General features: G+C 41.5%; 1 protein-coding gene across 43 annotated transcripts in view; it reads right to left on the reverse strand.

The window, feature by feature from the left end:
• RIMS1 (regulating synaptic membrane exocytosis 1) overlaps positions 1 to 20,982 on the reverse strand; it is a 599,905-nt gene that overhangs the window by 31,462 nt on the left and 547,461 nt on the right. The window contains exon 1 of one of the 43 annotated variants that reach the window (XM_081526206.1): positions 1,336 to 1,424. The exons of the other annotated variants lie outside the window; for them this stretch is intronic. The gene's annotated coding sequence lies outside the window, so the exon portion shown is untranslated. Of the gene's footprint in view, positions 1 to 1,335; positions 1,425 to 20,982 lie in introns of those variants that run through there. 43 annotated transcript variants of the gene reach the window in all.

The following is a 20,982-nucleotide window of genomic DNA, read 5'->3' on the forward strand; positions in this document are numbered from 1 at the left end:
GAAACCCTTAGGAAATTAAAACAAAAACAAAAATGCTTGGTGGATAAATTGGTAAATAAGAATATTAAAAATTTGAGGTCTTTCATTTTCACTCTTCTACCTTCCATCTTTAGAAAATCAGATGAACAGAATTTGAAATATACAATATAAGAAAAGCCTAAAATGTGTACTGGTGAAGGGAAACGCTGATAATCAAGACTCACCAATCCATAGCACAGCATCACCTGTATGTTAGGGCATCTAAGGATAAGGAATTAACGGAACTGGGTCAAGCACAGTATTTAAAGATTCTGTTGCCAAAAAATAAATGTTCCTGAGCAGATGCCTAGGCATGAACAGAATGAAAATGTTAACCAAATGAGGGATAGGAGTTATGCACACATTATTGATACTAATTTGACATTCTTAGCAAAGTTAGTCACTCTGCCTCTCCTTTTTCAAGTTATTGTTTATTATTCTCAAGGCATTGCCCTAACCTGACGGTACAATAAAAGAATGACAGTCCTGAGAGCCTGAGTTAGAGAAGCATTAGGTGTTAATGACACAAAAACGTTTTGACTTCGGTTCAGCCGCAGGCTACAGATTGAATGTCTGTGTCTCCCATCCCACCAGTTAATATATTGAAACTTGCATTGTGGTGGTACTTGGAGCCAGGGCTTTGGGCAGGTGATTAGGTCATGAGGGTGAAGCCCTCATGAATGAGGTTAGTGCCCTTATAACAGACACTCCAAAATGCCTGCCTGCTCCTTCTACCATGTGAGGTTACAGAAAAAGATGGTCATCTGTGAACCAGGAAGCAGACAATGCTGGTGCCCTGACCCTGGGCTTCCAGCCTCCAGAAGCAAGTTTCTGTTGTTTACAATCCACCCAGTTTACGGCATTTTTGTCACAGCAGCCCAAATTGACTAGGACATTACACTCTGTCAAGTGGAGACAGATAAACATGACCACGATTGCAGAGGTGGTAACTCCTTTCCTGGAGGGAAAACAACTGGATACAGTTAAAAACAAACCTAACATTTTCCTCACTAGAGCAGAAGTAAATTTATAGTATTAAATACTTTTCTTAATATACCTGGAGGCTTATGTGATATGAAAGCAGTAAGATAATTGCATACTGGCAATAATTATTTTCAGTTCAAATGAGGATTAAAAGAATACAAAAATTAAACATGGAGCTGAAATCCTAAAACGACTGCAATTAGGTGGATTCAACTGGTACATTTTAGAGTAGAACAGATCTGAAATTTAGCACAGGAACTTTAAACATGAGTGATCTCATCCAAATTCTTTATTTAAAGGGACAGGATGTAAATACTTAGCTGGTGGCCACACCTTCTAAAGCCACAGTGAAGATCAGAGCCTCAAATTTTCTGCTCCAAACTCTCTCTGTCTGGCCTCTACTGTAGGTGAAATTTCAATTCCTGTTTTGTAAATAAAAGAAGAAGAAGAAGAAGAATCTGACCATGAAAGCAGTGACGCCCTGAGTGGATTGTTTGTTTCAATCAATCAGACATTGTCACACTCCATTCATTCACACTTGAACAGACTAAGTCCAACCTCCAGAGATTCGAGCATCCCTGCTACAATAAATGGTTACCTAACAGGTGGTGCCACCTGCAGGCAGCCATGAATGGTGTCTTTTAATGAACAAGGACCCGCATCTCTGTGCATTAGATATGGTCTAGAGACATGGCCCTTAGTTCTGCAGTTCTCCTTAAGCCAGGAAGATTTTGTCTGCAAATTTAAAACTGAAATTCTACAGTAAAAGGCTCTTGATAATGCTTCTTGAAATTACCCCTAAAATAGAACAAAAGGAAAGAAATACTGGAGGTCCCTGGTACCTAAATTTTTGAAAAGTTGATTTCAGCTGACTTTCTCTGCAAACAAGTTCACATTTTTTGAAAGACATTAAGCAGTCAAGCAGTTAAGCAGTCAGGTTCTAAATCAATCTAAGGGAAAAAAAATTTTATAGATTTTACAGATCAAGAAAACATCTACTTTTTGCTTCCCCAGTGGCTCAGATGGTAAAGAAACTGCCTGAAATATGGACAACCCGGGTTCTACCCCTGGGGTGGGAAGATCCCCTGGAGAAGGGAATGGCAACCCACTCCAGTACTCTTGCGTGAAGAATTCCATGGACAGAGGAGCCTGGAGAGCTACAGTCCATGGAGCTGCAAAGAGTCAGACATGACTGAGCAAGTAACACACACTTTTTGCTAAGTTAAAGACAATAAAAACAAACTAAAAGAACTCTGGAAGGCAGGGGGTGAAAATAATCATCTTACTAATACATTAAACAATTCGGATGAGAAACATTAAACACCATGAAAGTATAGACCAGTACTTTCAATTTTAGAATGAGACACTTCTCTCTAACCTTTATATTTTCCTCTCAAGGGCACTGCAAGACAATGCTGATACGTAATGTCACTTTTCTTGTTTTCTTGCAACCCAATGCATCATAATCATATTCACATAGAATTCCACTATTTGTAAAATACTTTCAATTAGTTGAGGAAGGAACCACATTTTGATTTATTAATAATAGCATTTGTAACCAAACACTAGGAGAGCATATGACTGGGAAAAACACAGGTGAAATGTCAGTTAAGCAAAATACGTAAGAACGGACTCGCAATAGACCCTCAGATCACACACACATTCACACACAGATCAACACGTATACACACATACACAGGACTAGTGGCGTTCATTGTTATAAGCCCTTTACATGCTTTATATTAAAGTTAAATTAACAAATACAGTTTAAAAATCAACGAGTTTTTCACATCAGGAAAAAATATCCTCGTTAAAGATGTTTTCCTTCGCATCTGTTCGTCTTTACTTTCCTGAGAAGACAGATCTCTCCCAAGCTTCCTCCCTTCCGACTCCACCCTCCACCTTGTCCCTATTAGGACCACGGTAAACACCTCCCCCATCTCCTGCAACGTTCCTGCCATTCACTTCCCCTCCTCTTCTTCTCTACCTTATTCTCCTAAACTTTACTCTTTAACCCCCAGAAACTCTTCCTTCCAGGTGGTGGATTGAGAATTGAAGGGAGCTTACCATCTGGTGGGGGAGAAAAACATACAAGCAGTTCTAACTCAGCCGGATGTTGGTGTGGCTGTTTAGTCGCTCAGTCATGCCAGACTCTTTGTGACCTCACGGGCTATAGCCTGCCAGGGTCCTCTGTTCATGGGATTTCCCAGGAAAAAAATACCGGAATGGGTTCCTATTTCCTTCTCCAGCGGAGATCTTCCTGATCCAGGGATTGAACCTGTGTCTCCTGCATTGGCAGGCAGATTTATTTTTTTTTAACCACTGAGCCACCAAGGAAGCCCCATTCAGCAGGATAAGAAGTGCAAATATGCCCAAGTGATAGCACAAAGGACAGAGTTAACATCCTTGACGTGGTGAGTTAATGAACTTCTCCAAGAGGAGGAGACACCTGAGCTGTATATTGAAGGTAAAGGAAAATGCTGAACAGATGAGCAAGAGACAAAGCATTCAAGCCCGGGGGCTGAAGCTTCTCCCAAATCTCTCCACTAAGTAAGCAGAACAGCTGTACCTCTAACTCTTCATGATTTGGAATACGGATCTGATTCTTTACGTCTGTACTATCTGCAATCTGGAATGTTTTACCTTACTCAATTGTATGTTTAAAGTTCACAATGAAAAAAAAAACCAAAACATTGGCATTCTCTCAGTGCAGATTCTGTTTGGATCCCTGGCAGCAAGACCCCTCAATATAGTACAGGAGAAAACCAGGGGACCACGGTGTTCCCCGGCCCCACTGGAAATCTTGGGAAGTTAGTGAGAAAGTATAGCAGAGATGGACAAAGTCATAATGATGCTCTCCTCTTAGCACTTAATCTAAACTTCTAAATCTAATCTGTTCTTTGCCTCTTTTAGTCAACTCTTCTTTCTTCTGCCCCTTAAACATGGTTTCTCCTAAGAATTCATCTTTGATGTAGAAGTCTATAGCCTTGTATGAGGACCTCCTGAACTCCTGACTGACATGAACATATCACCTCTAGTGGGTAACTCCTATCACGGCAGCTCCAACCTCAGTGCTCTGCCGTGCTGGTCGCTTCTGTTGTGTCCGACCCTATGCAACCCTGTGGAAAGTAGCCCACCAGGCTCCTCCTGCCACAGGATTCTCCAGGCAAGAATACTGGAGTGGGTTGTCATGCCCTCTTCCAGGGGATCTTTCTGACTCAGGGATTGAACTCAGGTCTCTTGCATTGCAGGTGGGTTCCTTATCATCTGAGCCACCAGGGAAGCCCTCCAAACTCAGCACCTTTCCTGAATTTCAATTCCAAATTTCTGATGTATTTCTTCCATGGCCACCTAAGAAATCTGACCAGCCCCTTGGAGTTCATAACAAGTTGGAGGATTCTGATGGTTCTATTGTGTGTCTCCTTGGCTGGGCTACAGTCCTGTCATTGAATCAAACACACGTCTAGGTACACTTAGTAGGTGGGATTAGAGGACATACTCGGTTGACTTTAATAAGGGGGGCGATTTCAGACAACCTGGATGATTTAAAGGCTTTGAGGGCAGAACTAAGGCCCCTCTGATTGGGGACACACGCTGTGCAGGCTGCAGCTCCAGCCATTCCTGGGGCCCGAGGCTGCCCCTCCTCAGGGCTTCCCTGGGGATTTCAGACCTGCCCCACAACCACAGAAGCCCGGTAATAAATCTCCTAATGTCTGTCTCCTACAGATTCTGTTCCTCTGGATGAACCTGAGCGGCAGAGCTTCCCAGATCCCAAGACATCTTCTCCCCTAATGCCCCGTTTCTGCTAAAGGGGCTGCACTTCTCCAAGACAGAACACGGTTATCTTTGTGACTCTTCCGGCCTCATCTTCTCCGCCCGTTCCTTCCTTCTTGTTTCCATCAGTCTCCTTTTGTTGAGATGCTTGTCATTTCAGCCGGGGTCTGTACAACCACAGCAGATTAACTTTCATAAAGATGGTGGTCGTTGGTCTCTGGCTCCTGTGTTACTGGCCGGTGTCCCTGTATTTTATTCCCACCAACTCGGCCTCATCCGCTTCTCTCTATTACCCGATAGTAACCTTCTGCTCCAAGCAGGCTGCTCCTAGCCTGTTCCTGGTGTATAAGCTGATGTCTTCTGCCTCTAAGCTGTACTTTATCCTCCTTACTTGAGATGACCCCTCCTAGGTTCCCCACCTCAAGCACTTGCAACCAGGTCAGACCAGCCTAAGTTAAAGTGACACTGCTCTTTCCACTCCTGTGTTGGTACCTTCCCTAAAAATTACTTGGTAACTGACTATAAACTGCTCTATGAAACACTTAGATGCACGTGATAGACTTTTAACAAAATCCTTCACTTACATGTAATTTTTCATCTGGATATGCTTTCATGCCTCTCCCCTTAGCATTCTCCTGGTCAGAGTGCTTTGTGAGACACCAGTTTCTCAAAAAAATATTTACTGAGTGAGCCGCTGACTGAATCTTGTAACTAAAGCCGAGAGCATTAACTGTGCGTACACCTTCACAGATTGGCCCAAAGCGGTTCCTTATCACTGGTCATTCAGATTAAAAAAATAAAATCCAGAACACACTGATTCTGCACTGTTAGCCTTACACCAAGTTTAAAGTGTGATGAAAAAAAAATACACTTCTTGAAAAGAATCTAAAATTTAAAAAAACAGTGGATATATATGTAGCTGATTCACTTCACTATACAGCAGAAATGAACACAACATTGTTAATCAACTATACGCAAATAAAATTTTTTAAAAATATACTCTTTACTTCAGTAGAAAAATAATTTCTTACTGCCCATTAATAATAAGCACATATAAGAAGCAAGAGACCATTTCACTCAGTTGGTTAAACATGAAGTTGTTGTGAAACCAAACAGATGCTAAGATTCCTTTTCAGACAAATGACTTAAACTAAATTGGGGATTAGGGAAGGGAAAGATAAAAATCATGACATATTACAACCATCCTAAGCGTGTTTATGCCTTCTTTCCGTGGATGAGCCCTGCTTCTGTAGTTGTGTGAAGTGTTAACTGGAGCTAAAATCAGGAATTAGTTCTATACAAGTGTTAATCAGAATATAAAATAAACATATAAACAAAACACAAGTCTTATGGTGAAGATTTTGCTAATGTATAAAAGCCTCTACATGCCCCTCAGATTTTGATTTAGAGGTTATTTTTTAAAAAAAAAAAATTTAGAAAGAAGCAAGAAACAGTGTTGACTTTACCACACATATTATATGGTTAGTCTTTGAAGAGCAGCACTATTTGTGAACATATGCATCTAAGACTACGCTTTTCTAGAAGATTCTCAGAATGGCTTTGACACAAGGTCTAATGATGACAAACACTTCTAATTTCAGCCAGATCTTCTGTGGCAACAGCATACGCATGAACAAGAAAATGAATTAGGGGAAAAGACAACCAGATTACACTTCTCCACATGAACTATCTGAAAGCACAAAACAAGTCTATTTTAAAATTTTCTTTAGACTCTTAACACATACGTTTTCTTTTAACCTAAAGATAGTTAAAACATGCTTATCATTTGAGAATTTTGATTAGTTTCTCTGAAATACAGCTGAGAAAGATCTTCAAAAATAGGTAGTCTCAGGAAACAAAAAAATATATATATATAAACTATATTAAATACCACAGTTGATATGAGTCATCATAAATTATTTACACAAAATAGTTACATTTCTCTGGCCCTTGCCTGACTATAACACATGAAAGGCAAAATTTTTGGAACCTTACATGATTTACAAGTTTAAAAAGTAATGAAAATAAACTTTTAAATTTCTAAAATGCATGTCCATATAAAAGTATTTGTATTTATTTGTATGTAAAAGGGTTATGTGATCTGCAAAACAGTTGATACAATTTTAAATACAAATGAAACTGCTTTAAAGAAAAATATACTTTTGTGATAACAGTACCAGGTATGTTTGAGTTGAAGCACTGCTCAATTTCAAATCCAGTTTTAAAATCCTATAAGCCTAGGTCTAAAGTTATCATTATTTAGACATTATGATTTTATAAATACACCTACAGCCTCAACATCCTTCTGTAAGTACTTCATCCACTACATTACTTTTACCTTTTTTTCTTTTTCATTCAATTATTAGTACTCTAATAATAAACTATAATATACCTTTGCAAAAACTGTTTACACATTTTTTGAACGCTTCAGACAAACAGGAATTTGGCTTTTGGTTCTAGTTTCATAAAATGTTACACATCAACTAACAAACTCCTGTAAGGACTCAGTAAATCCATATGCAGAACACAGACTTACCTTGTTTATCTTGAGAAAATGAGGAATCAGCATTAGGTTGTTCTCAGAGGAAAACTGAAGCCAAAGAAGCTTTGACCTGGCTTAAATAACTTGTGCTGCCTCGGGGAGGAATATCGGAGCTCTGAGAAACCTTTCCTTTCTCTCTCTCTCCCCCTACAACCCCTTCTCCCCCGCCCCTCTTCCTCACATTTACAACAGGATGATTAAATTGCTTCTGCCAGGAGTGTTTCTTCCAGAGCCTATTATATTATACGACCATGAAGTGAAAAATCACTCAGTAAATTTGCTATGCATCATCTCATAATTTGAAAACTGCTAAATAGCACAATTTGAAAGCTGCTACATAGTCACAAAATTTTAAACAAACTATATAATGAAGATGTATTTAAATCAAATGAACTGAAAATCTGTTTCTTTATCTATGAAATACCATGTAGCTTCTCTAGTATTTAATAAAAATTCAAGAAGTAAAGCTCAGGGCTTAACACATGATTTCCAGGGTAAACCTGTTTAAAGGGCTTTTAGAGGAGCAAGAGGAAGGTCCCATACGGATGTCCTGCCTTGGTTCCCGCCTGGTGCTTGTAATACACATGTAATACACCCAGGCAACAACAGCATCACCTTCCAGATGCACTCGGGGGCTTCCCCTGCACCCCAGCCTGCCAGGAGACAGGAGGAGGGCAAGGGAGACGGTAAAACATAGAAAAGGTAAACAGCCCAACTTTTGCTGAACATTTTTTACACACCAAGCTCACTGCTTCCACACATTTCTGTTCACCCTCCTCAAACCTGCTGGCATTGCCGGACTTGCTGTGTTTTATAAGAATGAGGACACAGGCCCCAGACTTCAGCAGCAGTTAGTATTTACGTGGAAAACTGCCACCAGCAGCAACAGCAAACCCTTTAACGCCACTTTCAACGAAGTCCGCTTCCTTTCAAAGTGGCGCTTTAAGCCCTTTTCACGAGGATGGGAAAAATGGCGCTGACAGAACCATCTTACTAGCATCACATTTGTTTATTTGTTTGTGTGTTTGGTTTTTTTTTGGATAAGAAACAAGCACTATTTGAAACATAGGAACTTCGTTTTTTTTCTTTTTTAGCTGATCCATTTCAGAGTCGGGGGTAAACTGTCACAAAGAACCAAGCAAAAATATCTTCAAAATACTATTATTACAGTTACCCCAATGATATAATATTTTAACACTATTTGGTAGGCAATACATGTATTATTCTGGGTTATGAAATTGACTATGTGTAGCTGCTTGTTTGACCATGACCGTGTGTTATGCTTTCGTCCCTTCTCACCTTAAAAATGAACACGAATAGGTGAGATATGGCAGGGTGTTCCTACTCACTAGTAACTCAGGACCATCCTGGTTTGGGACCACTGTTGTAACATGTTAGTAATGTTTCCTTTTCACTCACCAAGACATTCCAGTCTGGATGATAAATTATGTAGTCCACATACATATACCAATATAAAAAGGAGAGCAGTAACAAGTTAAACTAAACTTGCCTCAGAACAATTCCATATGATATTGTGAAATTTCATTTAGACAGTTATTCAAATCACAAGGCACCAAAGAACAGAAGCCCATGGAACTCAAGAGTCTAGCCTGGAGGCTCTGTGGGGAACAGGGTGTGTGTTCCAGCGCTCCTGGAACTTGGGGTGCTTACCTGGGTCTTTTGCATGGGGAAACGTATGTTTGTGCTGACGGAGCCACCTCTGTTGACACAACTGAACCAGTTAAACTTGAGGCCGGAATAACTGAAAAGGGACAAGGTTGTAACAGAACTTTCTAACATAAAACAGCATATACATGGGAGTCTTTCATGACCAGCAGGGAACCCCTCTAACTGCTACTTTGCTTCCCTTGGATGTTTGTCAGAGGGGTGGAAGGTGGCAGCCCCCCCACCCCGTGACCTCGGACATCCTGCCATGAGAATTGGGTCCCTCCAATTAAGAGCAGCTGCCCTCAAAGGATGAAGACCTTCCACTTTGGACAACATCATGCTGTCTGTTAAGAGCATCTCTTTAATAAGGTGTGTTCCATGGTGCAGCCAAAATGAGGAGCATAGAGAAAAACCAACCAAAGGGATTTGGAGATGGGTGGACAAACACCTTACTGACCACAGTGTGCATGACAGCAGCACGTGGAGGGGACCGATGGGGGTGCTCCTCTGTAACAGAATGTTCTGGACAACGATGGAAGGCCAAGAGAGCAGTCCAACCTTAGCCCCAGTGGCGACTGGATGGCATGGAGAGAGGAGGCGGGAGAGGGGCCTCCCTGAGCAAGTCCCGCACGTCCGGGCAAACCAGGACCAGCGGATGTGACCTCACCGGGCCTGTGGCTGGCACAGCAGCCCACCTCTGCCTGTTGCAGGGCTGCGGGAGCCCATGTGTCGGGGGCCCTTCCTACAACTCGAGGGGCAGACTCTGGAAAGAGTCCAAAGGAGCAGATGCTGTGGGGGTCCTGCCCAGTTCCCTGGGCAGTTCCTGTTCCCAGATGCAAGACTGCTTCTCCCTGCAGGACCCTTGACTCTATGGGGCCCTGGCCGCTGTCAGCTGGGCCCACACAGGAAAGGGGCTTCAAGTTCCATGAAGCTGAGGACCCTGGAAGCAGTGTCCAGTCGATGAGGAGTGGGACTTGCTGGATAAACGCCAGCTTCCTCACCCTCAGGGAGACACCTCTACACTGTCTCCCATCGAACCCCAAAGGGATGGAGCCCCAATTGCTGAGGGCACTCACCCACTAAATAACGCACTTTATACTGACTGCCCTTTCCTGTCTCACTGCCCTGGAATCACCTCTAAGTAAACTATCTGCACTCAGACTTTTGACTCAGGGTCTGTTTTCAGGTGATTCCAACCTACACAGCTGCCAAAGAGAAGCTTACTTTAGTTTTTAGGGCTGGAGAGATACATGGTTTTAGCAGATGTTTGGGAAATGTGGGAAAAGAAAATTTTCTTTGTCAATTCATTAGTATTTTACAAAGATTAGAATAACCTAAGTTTTACTTGACATAAACTATAATGACAAGCTTTCCATAGACAGCACGTGAGAAACACACATACAACAGTTTCCTTCAGCTCTTCATCCTTTATAGTGTGGACATTCATGCACGGCCGTCTATCTCAACTACTCCTAAAGGTATAAACAAACCTCCATCAGGGGCCTCCCGGTGGCTCAGTGGTAAAGAATATGCCTGCAACGCAAGAGATGCGGGTACAACCACTGGGATGGAAAGATCCCCCGAAGGAGGGCATGGCAACCCACTCCAGGATTCTTGCCTGGAGAATCCCATGAATAGAGGAGCCTGGCGGTTACAGTCCATCGGATTGCAAAGAGTCAGACATGACTGATGCAACTTAGCACACATGCACGCAAACCTCCATCAACGGGGAAATATACACCAATGGTCGGTTTCCTTGTCATAACGTAGCAAAAAGAAGTAGAAACTACATCAGAAAGGAAACTAGAGTGAGAAAACGTTGAAAGATGTGCATAAACCACACAGAAAATACACAGGATGCCTCTGACAATCTCAGGGCAGCAAAAGGGGGGCTCCAGAGTTATATTAATGGGAGTAGGAATGGGGCTTGGCCTGTGAGCCAAGGAGGTGAGACTCCTGGGGGGGAGGTCAACACCTGCAGTAAGGACAAAGAGTGCCCCTTGGATGCTGGTGGAGAGGCCCCAGGGGTCCCCACAACCCACGAGTCTCATGAGACTGGGGGGGCGTATGAGGAGCCTCCCCCACACCAACAACAAGTCCTAAAGCAGGTAGTCTTTACCATCAGCTACAGAAGGCATGGTGCCACCTGAGAAGGGAGTTCCTAGCTGCCCCAGTCTCCCCTTAACCAGCTTGCTGATGGCCCAAGTGCCTCCTTTTAAGGAAACTACATTCATTACACAATTAGAAATAAAACACAAACACCTGGTCAAAGAAACTGTAAGTCTCTCAGCAAAAAGCAAGTGATCATATGCTTTCTAATTTTTTCGTGTATCTTAAATAGTGCTTAATGAATAACTTTTTTAAAAAGGGAGTCATTGCCAAAGAAGAGACATATATATCTGAATCCTTTTGAAAAGGAGAAGACAGTTAACAAGTCTTAATTTAAGATCCAAATACTTCTCCTTATCCTAATATTTTCTTGCATTTACTCTTGCCTTTTCCCACTTGCTGGTCCCTTATTCCATCAGATCATTCTGCATCTCTGTTTAGAATCGCTCCTTGGTATCCTGCTGTGTTTAAGATGAAATCAAGACCTTAGGCTTGGTCCTGAGGCTCCTTCCAACCTGCCCCCACCTGCTCTCAGGGACGGCTCTCACACCACTCTCGCCCTTCCTCCCCAGATGATGGGGTCCTGCCCTTTTACCTTCTCAAAATCTGTATCAGCTTTCCCAGTGTAAGTATTTTGCTAAAATCTCCTTCCTCTCCCCGCATCCATCTGCCCTGACTGCCTCATCTCATCCTGCAGGTCCTGGAGGAAACCTCACTGCCACCAGCCCAGGCCAGGCCCCTTTCAGCACTTTCCCAGGCCCTGCAAACCTTCAAAACACCCAATGTGCTGAGAAGACCTCCTGTGTCTGTGTGTTACACTGTAAGTTCCTGAGAAGACCTTCTGTGTTTGCCTGTTACACTGTAAGGTCCTGAGGGATCTGTCCCACTTAGGACACATCCCCTGAGCCCAGCACAGTGCCTGGCACAGAGCAGATGCTGAATAAATACATTCAGAATGAATGAACAAACCAATGAGCCAAGGTCTTCCAGCCCCAATTTCCATATTCTTCGTGTCATCTCTCTCAGAACAGGAGGAATTGGACAACTGAAACCATGGGGGAAAAAGTGTCATAAATAAAAATGAATGAAAACTTGGTTAGAAACCAAATTTTGAAAATATAATTTTGGAAAGGATCCTACCTATTCATTTTTAACTTACCCAAACAAATGGAAGTTTTGAATGAGGGATTTTTATCAAGCGCCGTTCTTTTGTTTTATATATGAAAATATGAAAGAATTGAGGTTAAAATTAGTATGGATTAAGTTTAGGACATATTTATACAGCTTGGTTTGTTAAAAAGTCTGTATTTGGAGTCATATTTTTCTCAGTATACATAATTAGGTACTTTAGTGTCCAATTTTGCATTTGTAATATTGTTTGCTCATTCTCATCAAAAAAGCTTTCCTTAAACTTGAGTTCAGTTGCTCAGTCATGTCAGACTCTTTGCGACCCCATGAACCACAGCACGACAGGCCTCCCTGTCCATCACCAACTCCCAGAGTCCACCCAAACTCATGTCCATCAAGTCAGTGATGCCATCCAGCCATCTCATCCTCTGTCGTCCCCTTCTCCTCCTGCCCTCAGTCTTTTCCAGCATCAGGGTCTTTTCCAATGAGTCAGCTCTCGCATCAGGTGGCCAGAGTATTGGAGTTTCAGCTTCAACATCAGTCCTTCCAATGAACACCCAGGACTGATCTCCTTTAGGATGGACTGGTTGGATCTCCTTGCAGTCCAAGGGACACTCAAGAGTCTTCTCCAACACTGCAGTTCAAAAGCATCAATTCTTCGGCACTCAGCTCTCTTTATAGTCCAACTCTCACCTCCATACATGACTACTGGAAAAACCATAGCATTGACTAGACGGAGTTTGTTGACAAAGTAATGTCTCTGCTTTTTAATATGCTGTCGAGGTTGGTCATAACTTTCCTTCCAAGGACTAAGCATCTTTTAATTTCATGGCTGCTATCACCATATGCAGTGATTTTGGAGCCCCAAAATAAAGCATGACACTGTTTCCACTGTTTCCCCATCTATTTCCCATGAAGTGATGGGATCGGAGGCCATGATCTTAGTTTTCTGAATGTTGAGCTTTAAGCCAACTTTTTCACTCTGCTCTTTCACTTTCATCAAGAGGCTCTTGAGTTCTTCTTCGCTTTCTGCCATAAGGGTGGTGTCATCTGCATATCTGAGGTTATTGATATTTCTCCAGGCAATCTTGATTCCAGCTTGTGCTTCCTCCAGCCCAGCATTTCTCATGATGTACTCTGCATATAAATTAAATAAGCAGGGTGACAATATACAGCCTTGGCATACTCCTTTTCCTATTTGGAACTAGTCTGTTGTTTCATGTCCAGTTCTAACTATTGCTTCCTGACCTGCATACAGGTGTCTCAAGAGGCAGGCCAGATGGTCTGGTATTCCCATCACTTTCAGGATTTTCCACAGTTTACTGTGATCCACACAGTCAAAGGCTTTGGCATAGTCAATAAAGCAGAAATAGATGTTTGTCTGCAACTCTCTCACTTTTTCGATGATCCAGTGGATGTTGGCAATTTGATCTCTGGTTCCTCTGCCTTTTCTAAAACCAGCTTGAACATCTGGAAGTTCACCATTCATCTATTGCTGAAGCCTGATTTGGAGAATTTTGAGCATTACTTTACTAGCGTGTGAGATGAGTGCAATTCTGCAGTAGTTTGAGCATTCTTTGGCATTGCCTTTCTTTGGAATTGGATTGAAAACTGACCTTTTCCAGTCTTGTGGCCACTGCTGAGTTTTCCAAATTTTCTGACATATTGAGTGCAGCACTTTCACAGCATTATCTTTTAGGATTTGAAATAGCTCATCTGAAATTCCATCACCTCTACTAGCTTTGTTCGTAGTGATGCTTTCTAAGGCCCACTTGACTTCACATTCCAGGATGTCTGGCTCTAGGTGAGTGATCACACCATTGTGATTATCTGGGTCGTGACGATCCTTTTTGTACAGTTCTTCTGTGTATTCTTGCCACCTCTTCTTAATATTCTGGTTCTGTTGGGTCCATACCATTTCTGTCCTGTATTGAGCCCATCTTTGCATGAAATGTTCCCTTGGTATCTCTAATTTTCTTGAAGAGATCTCTAGTCTTTTCCATTCGATTGTTTTCCTCTATTTCTTTGCACTGATGGCTGAGGAAGGCTTTCTTATCTCTCCTTGCTATTCTTTGGAATTCTAAATTCAAATGGGTATATCTTTCCTTTTCTCCTTTGCTTTTCACTTCCCTTCTTTTCACAGCTATTTGTAAGGCCTCCCCAGATAACCATTTTGCATTTCTTTTTCTTGGTGATGGTCTTGATCCCTGTCTTCTGTACAATGTCACGAACCTCCATCCATGGTTCATCAGGCACTCTGTCTATCAGATCTAGTCCCTTAAATCTATTTCTCACTTCCACTGTATAATCATACGGGATTTGATTTAGGTCATACCTGAATGGTCTAGTGGTTTTCCCTACTTTCTTCAATTTAAGTCTGAATTTGGCAATAAGGAGTTCATGATCTGAGCCACAGTCAGTTCCCGGTACTGTTTTTGCTGACTGTATAGAGCTTCTCCATCTTTGACTGCAAAGAATATTATCAATCTGATTTTGGTGTTGACCATCAGGTGATGTCCACGTATATTGTCTTGTGTTGTTGGAAGAGGGTGTTTGCTATAACCAGTGCATTCTCTTGGCAAAACTCTATTAGCCTTTGCCCTGCTTCATTCTGTATCCTTACACTTCAGACCCTACAAGATAGAAATCTGTCTGGGATGAGTAGAATAATGCATCTCCACCCTCCAAAAGATGTCTGCACCCTAATCTCTAGAACATATTCTATGTTCACAGTGAGTTGGAATTATGGTTGCAGATGGAATTACGTTTGCTAATCACCTGACCGTAAAATAAGGAGATTATCCTGAATCATCAGGATGGAGGGCAGTGTTATCCTAAGGGTCCTTACAATCCTAGGGGTCCTTACAAGAGGAAGAGAGACGCAGGTCTGAGAAAGAGTGGCATGATGGCTTTGAAGGGGGAAGAGGGCTGAAGGTGAAGGAGTGACAGCAGCCCCAACAGATGGGGAGGCAAAGACGGGGATCCTCCCCTGTAGCCCCAAGAAGAAACACAGCCCAACCCACACCTTGACCCGCTTTGGACTTCTGACCTCCAGAACTGCAAGATAATACACTTCTGTTGTGTTTTAAGCAACTACATTTATAGTCATCTATTACAGCAGCAAAAACAAGTTAATACACTACTCCTACAAGATTACTCAGAAAGTTATTACTCTGCAAAAGAGACTTCCCTAAAGTTTTCTTTCATTTAAAAGATGATCTTGTGATCCAAATCTGAAGAATAATTTCCAAATAATTTTGAAAAAAATGACCATTTATAAAGAGGATTTCTCAGGCCAAGAAACGTAATTTACTATAGATGCCGTAAGTTCACGCCTATAGACAACAGAGTCATTGGTAATCAGAACCCATTTAGTCAAATGTTTGTTATGCACCCCAAGAACAATACACATATATAAAAACTGCTTTTTCTCCTATCTTTAGATACACACATGTACACACATGTGTATTCCGCCCTTAAGACTCTGCACAGACCTACATTGACATGCAAGACCGGGAGCAGACTGTGGCTCAGATCATGAACTCCTTATTGCCAAATTCAGACTTAAATTGAAGAAAGCAGGGAAAACCACTAGTCCATTCAGGTATGACCTAGATCAAATCCCTTATGAGTATACAGTGGAAGTGACAAATAGATTTAAGGGACTAGACCTGATAGACAGAGTGCCTGATGAACTATGGACAGAGGTTCGTGACATTGTACAGGAGACAGGGATCAAGACAATCCCCATGGAAAAGAAATGCTAACACTACCACTATATAATATTTGGTAAGTTGTTAATCTTAAGTTTCCTTTTGTGTAAAGTGGTAATAGCTTAGTTTTCAGGAATAAATAGAAATGATGTATGTAAAGTACCAAGGGGCAGGATCTGACACCTAAAAGGCAAACAGCTGTTATATTAATAACAACTTGGTACTTATGGGTTTTTACTTGGAATAATATTTCACTGCAGACCCTTTGCATTTTCTCACAAATAAGGATTCTGCCTAATAATATTTCCATATATGCCTGAAATGGAGAAGGAAATGGCAGCCCACTCAAGTATTTTTGCCTGGAAAATTCCATGGACAGAGGAGCCTAGTGGACTACAGTTCATGGGGGTGCAAAGAGTCAGACATGGCTAAGCACACACATATTCCTGAAAAATGGTCGCTAATAGGAAAGCCATTTTATAAGATAGAGACACAGTGCTCTGATTAGAAGCCAGGTGATAAAATACAACACAAATTAACCTTAACACAACTCTTAACCTTACACAAAAGGGATGTATCATTGGAATTTGAAGAGTCAAACAAACACTGACAGGTAAATTGTCCTCTTTTAGCCTAGTCACTCCCGTTAAAGCAAGCATACATACCTAACAAATTTCATACAGCTTCTGTTAAAAATCCATGAAAACAACTGCAGATTAAAAGTCTCACATGTAAGTTTGAATGTAGAGAATATAAGATTCTTCCAGAAAATTGGGTAAAACAAATTTTTTACATTGGGTCATTGTCAAGATTTTTAACAGTAATTTTTCACACATGTACTTGTGGAGAAAAGGTGACTTTATAAACACAATAACATATATTTGAAACCCAACCTTTGTAATTAACGTCTTTTGAGCATTATTTATTTCACATGACCCTTGAAGGAAAATTCTTGTCATTTAGACAGGTAAACTTTGTTATTTTACACATGAATTAGAAGAGATGCAAGTCCAAGTATAATAATTAATTAAATTCCCTGTCCTAGAAAGGTTTGGGTGACTCTATGACTCCATGGATGCTAAATGTTAACTTAATAAACTTTGTCATTTATGCTGGATTATGTTACTACTTGAAACACTCAGTATTAAGCAGGGCCACTGAGGATCTGAAGATGTATCTAACTGGCCAGGTATTATCTGAAAAGGTCATTATTCAGAAAAATAAAGTGAATGGCTTCCTAATGATATGACTTAAACTAGAGACGAGGCTCAAAGAACCAGATGACTGGTGGGGACTCTGACTTAGCTGGCTTCTTACATGCCTTAAGTGACATTGGCCTGAGGATGTCTCATCAGAGCCGATGGTAATGCTGGGGCTGGGCTATGCACCCTGCGGGCAGTCAGTGTGTTATTTGAAGACCCATCTGTGCATGGAGCCAGCATACAGGCAGTCATGTACCAGAAGCATGGTGAAGCCTGATGAATGGAAAGGTCACAGGCACTGAAGCCTCCATACTCACCTTTTACCCCTATGTCTCCTCCCACAAGGCAAAGGGTGTCTCTCTTGTCTGGTCAGCTGCCTCTCCCTCTTGCCTTCTCAAGGACCGAGCTCTAGGAAGTAATTCTCTCTCCATTTTTAATCTTAAATTTTTCCTTTCATTAGAATATACATTTTTCAAAACCCATACTGTTCCCTGGAAAACATACAGGACTGGAAAAGGTCAGTTTTCATCCCAATCCCAAAGAAAGGCAATGCCAAAGAATGCTCAAACTACTGCAGAATTGCACTCATCTCACACGCTAGTAAAGTAATGCTCAAAATTCTCCAAGCCAGGCTTCAGCAATACGTGAACTGTGAACTTCCAGATGTTCAAGCTGGTTTTAGAAAAGGCAGAGGAACCAGAGATCAAATTGCCAATATCCACTGGATCATCAAAAAAGCAAGAGAGTTTCAGAAAAACATCTATTTCTGCTTTACTGACTATGCCAAAGCCTTTGACTGTGTGGATCACAATAAACTGTGGAAAATTCTGAAAGAGATGGGAATACCAGACCATCTGACCTGTCTCTTTAGAAACCTGTATGCAGGTCAGGAAGCAACAGTTAGAACTGGACATGGAACAACAGACTGGTTCCAAATAGGAAAAAGAGTATGCCAAGGCTGTATATTGTCACCCTGCTTATTTAACTTATATGCAGAGTACATCATGAGAAACGCTGGGCTGGAAGAAACACAAGCTGGAATCAAGATTGCCTGGAGAAATATCAATAACCTCAAATATGCAGATGACACCACCCTTATGGCAGAAAGTGAAGAAGAACTCAAGAGCCTCTTGATAAAAGTGAAAGAGGAGAGTGAAAAAGTTGGCTTAAAGCTCAACATTCAGAAAACTAAGATCATGCCATCTGGTCCCATCACTTCATGGGAAATAGATGGGGAAACAGTGGAAACAGTGTCATGCTTTATTTTGGGGCTCCAAAATCACTGCAGATAGTGATTGCAGCCATGAAATTAAAAGATACTTACTCCTTGGAAGGAAGGTTATGACCATCCTAGATAGCATATTTAAAAGCAGAGACATTACTTTGCCAACAAAAGTCCATCTAGTCAAGGCTATGGTTTTTCCAGTAGTCATGTATCGATGTGAGAGTTGGACGGTGAAGAAAGCTGAGCGCTGCAGAATTGATGCTTTTGAACTGTGGTGTTGGAGAAGACTCTTGAGAGTCCCTTGGACTGCAAGGAGATCCAATCAATCCATCCTAAAGGAGACCAGTCCTGGGTGTTCATTGGAAAGACTGATGTTGAAGCTGAAACTCCAATACTTTGGCCACCTCATGTGAAGAGTTGACTCATTGGAAAAGACCCTGATGCTGGGAAGGATTGGGGGCAGGAGGAGAAGGGGATGACAGAGGATGAGATGGTTGGATGGCATCACTGACTCGATGGACATGGGTTTGGGTAAACTCCGGGAGTTGGTGATGGACAGGGAGGCCTGGCGTGCTGCAATTCATGGGGTCGCAAAGAGTCAGACATGACTGAGCGACTGAACTGAACTGTTCCCTGACAAACTTAACAGGACCCTCTTCTGTGTTCATAACTTAAGAAATTACATTTAGACAACGTTTCCTGTATCTGTCCCCATATAAACTCTAGGTTTGTTTGGTATCTTGCAAACAAGAATTTCTCTGCAATTTATCGAAGCAGCCTTGTCTAATCAGAAATTCTGGAATCTCAGTAGCCCCTTCTAAATATTCTTGCAGTTCTCATGCAAATATACAGCATTACTTTGCATTAAGAACACTCGCTGGAATGTTTCTGAGACAGGGATCATCACCCTAGAATTTTAAATATCTGTCTAGCACTTCCTTCTACCTCCCCTATTAGACACCGTCTTTAATTATATTTTGTTGGATTATATTTTCTGAAGGCTATGTTTCTTATCATCAATATCAGCACTATTTTTTCCTAACCCTGCCTTCATTCAGTTCTATGAAAGGCAGAAGAGAAGAATACATTCCTACAATTGCACAAATCCAGCTCTTGTTTTGCTGTATAACTGTGTTGTATGGCCAAGAGGGGTGACAGCTTTGCAAACGAATCTCCCTCATAGGTAGCAGCTGCATTTTGGAGAATCAGAGAATGACATGTGAAGGGTAGAGCTACATAAGAGTGAACCACGAAGTAATATAAACCACTAATGGTTTGCTTTCTTCTTTTCTCAATCTCTGTAAATAATCTGACTCAATGTATTTTTACAGCTAGAAAAAATTTTTAAAAAATACCTTGAGTGGAATGATTGCCAATCACCAATATCAGAAATGTGGAATAATAACTAAGATGGTTATTAGCATATTTAGTTTCAAGTTTATAGAAGGCTAAGTGTTCAATAGTACGTATCTGTAAAGCTCAAGTAAAGGAGGTTTGCATCAAAGTTTTGAGACTTCCTGAGAACCGGTTGAGCAAAGAGAAGTCTTTTTGTGGGAAGATCCCTGGCAAAGAACCTTCATTCTTCAGGCTACAGGCTAGCCTGCCCTCAGTGTGAATCAGAGCCAGCTCAGGCAGTCGGATTTTGGTGCTGGGTAAGAGCCCTAGCTTGTCATCTCTGCTGTTCAGTTAGGTGTCCTTTCCTCCACGGTCATGGACTGCACTGAAAACCCTGCTGTTTAAGCCCCCAGATGAGCACACCTGGCCTTCAGGTTCTGGCTAATGATCCTGGAGGGGGGATGGAAGCAGTGTTTTAGATGATATTTGAGGATAACGAACAAGCATGGAACTTAGAGGAGAATGCTATTCTACATTCGCTAGAAGCTTTGGGGAAATTTTATAGTAAAATAAACATGAGTACATAGTCAGGGAAAGGCTAAAGTCTCATGAATTTTTAAGCTAAAACTCAAGACTTCAAATAATCTTCCTTCTTTGGTGCTGTTTCAGGCTCTGGCCTCCATCCCATTGAAGATGGGCTTTCCTTTGCCACCAGATGCGTTTCAAAGGAAGAGTTAGAGAAACGTGGACCATTTCTTTATCTGTCTCAGAAGCACATTTCCAAATTCCAGAAAGCAAGTGACAGAATTTCAAATCTTCTTGGAGATCAGTGGTTTGGAGTTAAAATAGTTCTCATTTTATGCATTCCACAGATAGGAAATGATTATGTTCTGAAAATAGCAATAACGCCTGGAATTAGCATAAAATGACATATCTCAGACATCAAGTCAACTCACTGGATGGAGAATGTCAACCCATCTCTGGGGTATCACACAACAGCTTAATACACTGGGCTGTAACCACCTTCTAGAGTATGTGGAAGAATTAGGTCAATGATGATGTCCAATCTCCTTTATGTATGTTGAGACCAAGAACCATCTAGTATATAGAAACCTAATCTTCTGGGCATCAACCAGGTCTTATTATGTACATGATAAGAATGTCAAATGTGCGTTTGAAAACTAAAAATAGAATTGCCATAAAATCCAGCAATCCCACTCTTGGGTATATATATCCAGACAAAAGACTAATTCAAAAGGGTACATGTACCTCAGTGTTCCCTGC

This window comes from Giraffa tippelskirchi, chromosome 9 (genome assembly GCF_054371585.1).
Source record: "Giraffa tippelskirchi isolate mGirTip1 chromosome 9, T2T-mGirTip1v1.2.pri, whole genome shotgun sequence".
NCBI classification, from domain to species: domain Eukaryota; kingdom Metazoa; phylum Chordata; class Mammalia; order Artiodactyla; family Giraffidae; genus Giraffa; species Giraffa tippelskirchi.